The sequence below is a fragment of the Portunus trituberculatus genome, chromosome 41 (genome assembly GCF_017591435.1).
Source record: "Portunus trituberculatus isolate SZX2019 chromosome 41, ASM1759143v1, whole genome shotgun sequence".
Classification (NCBI taxonomy): domain Eukaryota; kingdom Metazoa; phylum Arthropoda; class Malacostraca; order Decapoda; family Portunidae; genus Portunus; species Portunus trituberculatus.
Window position 1 is genome coordinate 29,805,728 of NC_059295.1, and position 8,608 is coordinate 29,814,335.

An 8,608-nucleotide genomic window follows, 5' to 3' on the forward strand; every position below is an offset into this window, starting at 1 on the left:
TGTGGAGTAAAGAAGAAAGATAAAAAAGAGATGGAAAACAAACAGAAGCTGCGACAAGAAACACAGAACAAATAGTGAAAGAGGTGCAGCATAGCAAAAATAAACGAAACACAATAGAAAGCGGTAAAAGAGAAAATAGAAAGAAATGTCAAGAAAAAAATTACAGTTTGTGGAAATGTAATCAACAGGTGGGAAGGAGAGGTGAAACTCACGCTACACCTGTGATCAGTGAAGTCCACTTCAGAGCTGACTGGGGCCAGGTTCTTTGGGAAGAAGGGGAAATATAATGAAAAAAATAAAAGTATCAGTCTAGATCCATTCATCTGTCTGTCTGTTTGCCTGGCCATGATATCGAGATTAAGTCTTTCCTTTGTTTCCTAATGACACAATAAAACTTATCAAACCGTGCGAAGAAGCCTGAACTGTGCTGAGAAAGATTTCGACGTCACTATCACTTATTTTGGAATTCAACCATAAATTCGAAATGGTCATCACTGTTTTAAAAAGGTAACTGTATCTCCATCAGACCAGAAAAGGAAATAAAAGAAAAAACGTGAAAGATATGCTTCGCTTTACACTTCACCTGGAAATGATATTATACAATATCATGATTGCTCTTATTACCTCTAAAGTAATCCGGCTTTTGCTCTTTTTTTGTTGTGATTATAACATAACATGTCTAGGAAATATTTCATAATTAATTTGATGGTAGGCAAAGATCTGCTCTCCAGTCTTGAGTAGAATCAAGGTTGTATGACATCTAATAGGGGAAAAAATTTGGCATAATTCATATAATATTAATATAGTCATCACACTGAGATCTATAGCGAGACAAAATATATCGTTTTTCCTACTCGTGAGCTGGCTTAGAAATTTAAACATATCAGGCCACTTGCAACTGATATCCCACTTTAGATATCAACTCCATCCATTAATGTGTGGACACGCCACCAACATTCACTTGGTAACTAACCTCTTGTTCCCATGAATACTGCAAAACGTTATGTTCGTATTAATAATTGATCTTGCATAGACATGCAGATATTTGCGAGATGTTTCTATCTAAATTTAAATGAACGTAATAAAACAAACAAAAAAAGATGCTTCTGTGATCAAGTCTAAAAATCAATCATTGAAGTCTGCAAAAGGTTACAATTTAGATACATTCTGAAATATCGATACGTTTCGTATTACTGTTTGCATATGTCTGTCTGCAGGATGAGTGGAACTTACTGAATTATTTTTGGAAACACAACTCTAGATATATTATTTAGGAAACTCAAAGTAATTTTTGCTCTTTTTTAATGCAGGAGGGATAACTGCCCAAGAGCAAAAAATAATGAAAAAAAAATGCCCACTGGGTTGCCAGTTCCCTTCACGGTCACGTGAGTTATCCAAAATTCAGGGAAAAATGTCTTGAAACCTCCCTTTGACAAGAAGACAAGTCTTAGGAATATGGAAATACAGAAGCAGGTAGGGAGTTCCAGAGTTTACCAGAGAAAGCTATGAATGATTGAGAATATTGGTTAACTCTTGCATTTGAGAGTTGGACAGAATAGGGTTGAGAGGAAGAAGAAAGCCTTGTGCAGCGAGGCCGCAGGAGGAGGGGAGGCATGCAGTTAGCAACATCAATAGAGCAGTTAGCATGAAAATAGCGATAAAAGATAGAAAGAGATGCAACATTTCGTCGGCGAGAAAGGGGCTCAAGACAGTCAGAGGAACACCTCCAAACATGCGAAGAGTACTCCATACAAGGACGGATAAGGCCCTTATACAAAGTTAGCAGTTGGAGGGACAAGAAAAAAAACAGGAGGAGACGCCGCAGATCGCCTTACTTCATAAAAGCTGTTTCAGCAAAGAGGTGAGATGTGAAGTTTCCAGTTAAGATTATGGGTAAAGGACAGACCAAGGATATTCAGTGTAGAAGAGGGAGACAATTGAGTGCCATTGAGGAAGAGGGGATAGTTGTCTGGAAGGTTGATAAATGGAGGAATTGAGTTTTGAAGGCAATGAACACTACTAAGTTTTCTCTGCCCCAATCAGAAATCTTAGAAAGATCAGAAGTCAAGCGTTCTGTGGCGTCTCTGAAAAGACGTGGAAACATGAAGGGTGGTACCATCAGTATAAGAGTGGATTGGGCAAGAAGTTTGGTTAAAAAGATCATTAATAAATAATAGAAAGAGAGTGGATGACAGGACACAGCCCTGAGGAACACCACTGTTAATAGATTTAGAAGAAGAACAGTGGCCGTCTACCACAGCTGCAATAGTACGGTCGGAAAGGAAGCTTGAGATAAAGTTGCAGAGAGAAGGATAGAAACCGTAGGAGGGCAGTTTTGAAATCAAAACTTTGTGCCAGACTCTAACATAAGCTTTTTGATATGTATAACGCGAAAGCAAAAGTGTCACCAATATCTCTAAAACTGGATGACCAAGACTCAATAAGAAACGCCTGAAGATAGCCAGTAGAGCGACCTTGATAGAAGCCATACTGGCGATCAGATAAAAGATTGTGAAGTGAAAGATGAATCTTCCTATTAAGTATAGATTCAAAGACTTTAGACGAGCAAGATATTAAAGCTACAGGACGGTAGTTTGAGAGACTAGAACGGTCATCCTTTTTAGAAACAGGCTGAATGTAGGCAAACTTCAAGCAAGAAGGAAAGGTATAAGTCGATATTCATAGCTAGGCCAGGCAAGGTGCAAGCACGGAAGCACAGTTTTTTGAGAAAATTAGGTCTATAAACTTTACGAGGGTTTAGGCCAGCGAGGGCATGGAAAACATTATTACGATGAACTTTGATTGTAGGCATAAAATAGTCAGAGGGAGAAGGAGAGGGAGGAACAAGACCAAAATCATCCAAGGTGTTGTTAGCACAGGTTTGAGAGAAGAGTTCAACTTTAGAGACAGAAAAGATGGCAGTGGTGCCATCAGGATGAAATAAAGGAGGGAAAGATGAAGAAGTGAAGTTATTGGAGATGTTTTTGGCCAAATGCCAGAAGTCTCTAGCGGGAAAGATTTTGACATTTTCTATTGATGAAGGAGTGTTTGGAAAGTTGAAGAGCAGACTTGGCATGATTCCCGGCAGAAATATAAAGTGCCTGAGATTCAGGAGATGGAAGGTTGTGGGCAACCTCTCTATCATGTATAGCACGAGAACAGCTAGTAGAGCAATAAACTAAATTTTCTTTATCATTTTAACAATATCGTCACACCTATTTTTGTTGGATCACTTTCAAAAATATTTTATAATCATACACAAGAGAAATCACGTTAGTCAAAGATGTCATGGTCATTAGAAATATGTTTGGTTTATATCTATTCACGTGCAGTTAATTACAAAATAATATATGAGAGTTCATATAATGTATTTTATAAACTCTGACGGGATGGCTGGACTTTAGAGGAGTTACTTTGTGTTTTCAGTAATAAAGAGAGTCTAGAGACAGACTCGAAATGGGTTACTCTTAAATTTAAATCCATCTGATGAAGTAGGAAACTAACTTGAACAAGACGACTATAATTAGCAATTAAGCACTATGTAACTGTTCATTTACTGTTTTATATTGTTATATGATTTAATTATGTTCAACAAACGCAGCCATTCATATGAACATAAGAAATGAGAAAAGTAAAATACTATTGCAGCCATACATATCATGTCTCACCACTGCATATATATCATCTCTTACAATTGCACATTTCACTCATTCATCACTATTTTTTAAAATTTTGACTCTGTTAAGAACTTTAATGAGAAATGATTAAATTCACTTCTTACATTTACCTATATATTTTTCATACAGTGGAACCATGCGTGCTTTGGGATCCGAGTGGTCTCCAAGCGCACGGGTTCGAATCCTGTCCACGGTCCGAATGTAGGTTGGGTTTCCTCACTCGGGGCAACGGTTTCCTAGCGGGTGGGCTTTGAGATAGGGGGTACCCAAAAAGTATCCCCTTTAGACCATAAATTCCCGTGAAAAGCCCACATGGTATAAATGAAATAAAAAAAATGGTATTAAGGTAACATTATTTTTACAAAAGATTCATTGCATCTTTTCACATATCACAAACCTTCTGAGACATACTAATGAATTTTTCATTTGAGGTCACTTCAGTCTTTAATCGAGTGTTTCCAGTACACTGCTTTACGTCCATGGGCATCGAGTATTTTCCTTTGCACATCTTCCCCTTTAATAACAAGACGGAGAGGAGGATCACATGTGCTTCTCAGTTCATCTGTTCTGCAAGTCTGAGTTAAGAATACTTGGTTGTGTTGTCAGTTTTTCCTGTTTGCTCGCCTGGACAACATAATATTTGACTCTCCCAGATTGGTTTCAGCCCTGACTTTGGAGTGTTTGGTATTGTGATATTTTTAGCAGCCAAATAAAGTGTTTTGAAGTATTCTGTTTTATCAAGGACAGAAATTAAAACGGTGAAAATGACACAATATTAATTCTTCGCTTAATATTCGATGCCGGCGCAGTGATGGACACTCCACACAAAGTAATGGATGCAATATAAAATATGAACCCCATATGTCAGGTACGTGTATGATTTATTGAGGCTTCAATACAATATCTAATTACTACCGATTGAAATTTACTTGTTGGGAATGTGATATATGACTCACATCGCTAGACACCTGGCGAGCGCAGGGAAAACGGTTAAAAAAATAATGATAATGATGAACGAAAGAGAAAATGTAAAAAGAAAACATCCGTGCCTGTAGGTTTTCGGTAGCCGAGAGTACAGGAGTTAATATTTTATCACAAAATAGCAAAACCATGTAGAAATATAACATGAAAAATAATAAAATATATATATATATATAACCAACGCGAACAGGTCTGGAATCGATGCACACACCTAAGCTAACTGAAAATACACAAATGGAGACATTGCATGATAAATGAAATTTAAAGTATGAAAATTCTCAGGTAGTGGAAGAGACACTAATGAATATATCCTTGCCAAATAAACACTACCAATACATATAGCCTTAAGCTGGCTGAGAACAGCGGAAATATTATGGCAAAATATTCGACAGAAATTCAAACCATAAATCATTATTATCAGTATATTCACACTTACCATTATACACCAAACTCAATATATATATATATATATATATATATATATATATATATATATATATATATATATATATATATATATATATATATATATATAGAGAGAGAGAGAGAGAGAGAGAGAGAGAGAGAGAGAGAGAGAGAGAGAGAGAGAGAGAGAGAGAGAGAGAGAGAATAAAGTTTCCACCTGATGTCACGTAACCTTGTAGTATATAAGGATTAGGGTCGCGTGGTACGATCAGAGTCAGAAGTCGTGTCACCTTCCACACACTCAGTTTCAATAGTATTCAGTATATTTTCCTGAATTTCTAGTCTTCACATAATGACGATAATCTCTTTACATAGACAAATGATAGGCATGAAAATAAGTGAATGTAAGAGAGAAAGAAAGCATAAAACCAAATAGATGAAAATACGGGAAAAACTAAACTTCCGACTTTAAATCTACGTTCATTTACAAAAAGAAAAATATAGACATGAACAGATTTAAACGAATGAGAATAACACGCGTCACTTCTTCCTTGAGCCTATCTCGCATGCATCGGTTGGATTCAATTAACGTGGCACATCTGTTTCATCGCTACAAAGAAAGTTATCAGTGAGGCATTTCGGGTGATGCATATAGGGGCTGGGCTGAAGAGGGACAGGACTGTAGTATGACGAAGGGATGGACAGATAGAGGGATGGATGGATGCAGTGAGGGAGGGAAGGAGGGAGAAGCGCAGTAAGGAACGCAAATAACACAGATCTCTTTGGGAAGGGAACACATTTTTTGGGGGGAGGCAATAAATTACTATTTTCAGGAGTTTTGTTTCGTATCACTCCGACGTGGAATACAATTGTGCAGGATTCGCAGGTATCCATTATTCTGTTAGCCGCCAGGGTATTTGATATCCCCAAATCCCGCCTGGAAAATCTACCTCAACGTATATCTATCTATTCTTCTTTTTCATAGATGCATATCGCCTAACAAAACCACACACAACGGACTGACGAAAATAGATGGAAAAATAAATAGAAAACCTTCAACCTTTCCCCTTCTCAATCCTCGTCATAAGCCTCACAGAGAGGAAGAGGAGGAGGAGGAGGAAAAGGAAGAGGAGGAAGAGGGAGAGGACAGACTTTAAAAATCCTCAACGCTAATTAAGAGCCCTTGGTACAATACAAAAAAAAAAGCACAACAAAAGGTACAATAGCTTGCCAAAAGAGCCTGTGTTTGGACGACCAATATATTCTTAAAAGCAGGCATTGTTAGGCTGAACAAAAGCCATGTAGCAGTGAGTGAGCGAGAGGAAAGAAGTGCAAGTGTTGTCGAGGCTGTGAGGGAGAGAGTGGAGGACAGGAAAGAACAACAGGTATCATAGGGAGAGAGGGAGTGCGTGGGGAACAAAAGCCTAAGCTACAGCAGTGAGTAAAGCGTGGATAAGGAAAAAAATAACTGAAGCAGCAGGTAATGTAGAAAGGCATTTGGTGGGAGGAAGGAGAGCGAGACGTACGTAGTGGACAAAAGTATAAGGTACAGCTGTTATTGCGAAGTTGCGCGGGAGAATAAAACAAGTATAACAGTGATAAATGGTTCGACCACAACATACACAGGAAGGGATGAAGTAGCCAGAAGAAGGGTTCTTGTGGGAAATTTCTCTTTCTTATAAAAAAAAAAAAAGATAATTTTAAAGAAAAGTTAAGAGATTGATTCAAATTCTTTTTTTTAAATATGGAAATATGAAAATCTGCATTTATCAGAAAATATATGATCTTGAAATTGGCACCATGCAGTTTGGACAAGAGTCATCTGATGTATGAAAAAGTTATTTCAGCATCAAATTATGCTTCAGTGACGAATGCAATTTCTGTGGAAGGATCTGCGGTTGCGGTAAATACGAGCTAGCAAAGTTTAATACCTGAAGTCTGAAGATCTTAAGATGGATGGGCGTCTTGGCAGACAGACCGTCATGTTGGTGCTTGTGGTCAGCCTGATTGTCAGGTGCAGGTCCGGTGCGCTGTCTTGTGGTGACGTCGCAACAACAACGTACTCTTCCCCGCTCCCTTGAAGTCAGCCAAGCGGATATTTTTCAATGAATACAGAGTGTCGTCACTGAGGGGACCAGAGGCGAGGGCGCAAGGGCTGGCCACTCACAGCCCATTCTCTCGGTCTGTTCAATCAGAAAAGTAATGTCTTTCCCGTATTCCCCTCTTGGTACAAAACTACGAAATACCCACCAAGTTCTATTCCCCTAAGACAACAATTAGAAACACGGGCTTCCATTCCGGGAGAGAAGGATAAATATTAGATTGTATTACTCAGCATCAGGAGGAAGACTGGTTAGCATTGCCCATCCTCCGCAGCGTCGCGAGGAAAAGTGCTTTGCATGTTTTGGCTTCAAGAAACACTACCAAGTCTGGATTAGTGTTCCGAACTTTCCAGTATTTTATTAAAAGAACTACGTTCTTCCAATATGCGAGAGCTTCAAGTGACGTAGAACATTCTTGAATACACGAAGTGTGTTCTAAACCGCATGTAACTAAAATGAAAATTTGATAAGTGTTGTTTGAAAGGATGGAAACTTAAACGGTTATCTCAACGACATATTTTTACTTAAAAAAATACCAGAATTTTAGACTCGCGTTGCTGACTTAATGCAAAGTGATCACACTGATAGTATCGAAAATATAGAAAAATAGAAATCGATGGAGATCTACAAACCTGGTGATTGAAATACTGACATTTTGTTTTCTGTCTCCACTTGAAGACACTGAGACATTGTTTCCTTTTTTTCATCTTTCAATTTTCACTTCTTTTCGCCATTCCTATAGTTATTATTGTCTGTCATCTTTTTTTTTCTCCGCCATCTTTCTTTTGCCTTTTTTATTTTGTCCTCCTAGTGTCATAACAACAGTGTACAAACAACCTAGTAATCTCTCCAAGGATCATAAGTACATCGTTACAGCTTTGGTGATTTTCAGAACGACAGTAACACTGACAAAAGATTTTCCTAGAACGTACTGAGTCCTTTTCCTTCCCTTGATTCACTGAGCCAAGAGACGCCCAAGTGGAAACAATTTTGAAAAGCTTTTCTGCACTGTGTTTGATTTTTAAAGTGATGAATTTTGCACACAAGGACGGACACGATGACGGCTCGCCCGCAGAGTGCTTCCGTAAAGGCCTCGTGGTAAATCTGTGAGAGCCTCAACAAAGTGAAGGATTGATTTGGCTACTGAATGCATTTACCAAAAAAAGTTTAGATTATAACCTATAGACCCACAGATTACAAGGGTGAGTATATGATAAGCCTTAGGATGGGCATGTGCAGATGACCAACTCGTCAGTATTTTCACAGCTCTGGGATTTTGCACGACAAAAGCAGTATCCATTAGTGAAAGGTGGCGTTGTATCTTAACACTGATCGGGGACATATGGTGTTGTTGTGGTGTCTTAATTCAGCTTATTAGCGGATTATTTTCTCCCAGTGGGCCTCTTTGCAAAATTATCCTTTTTCACTTTTTAATGACACCTC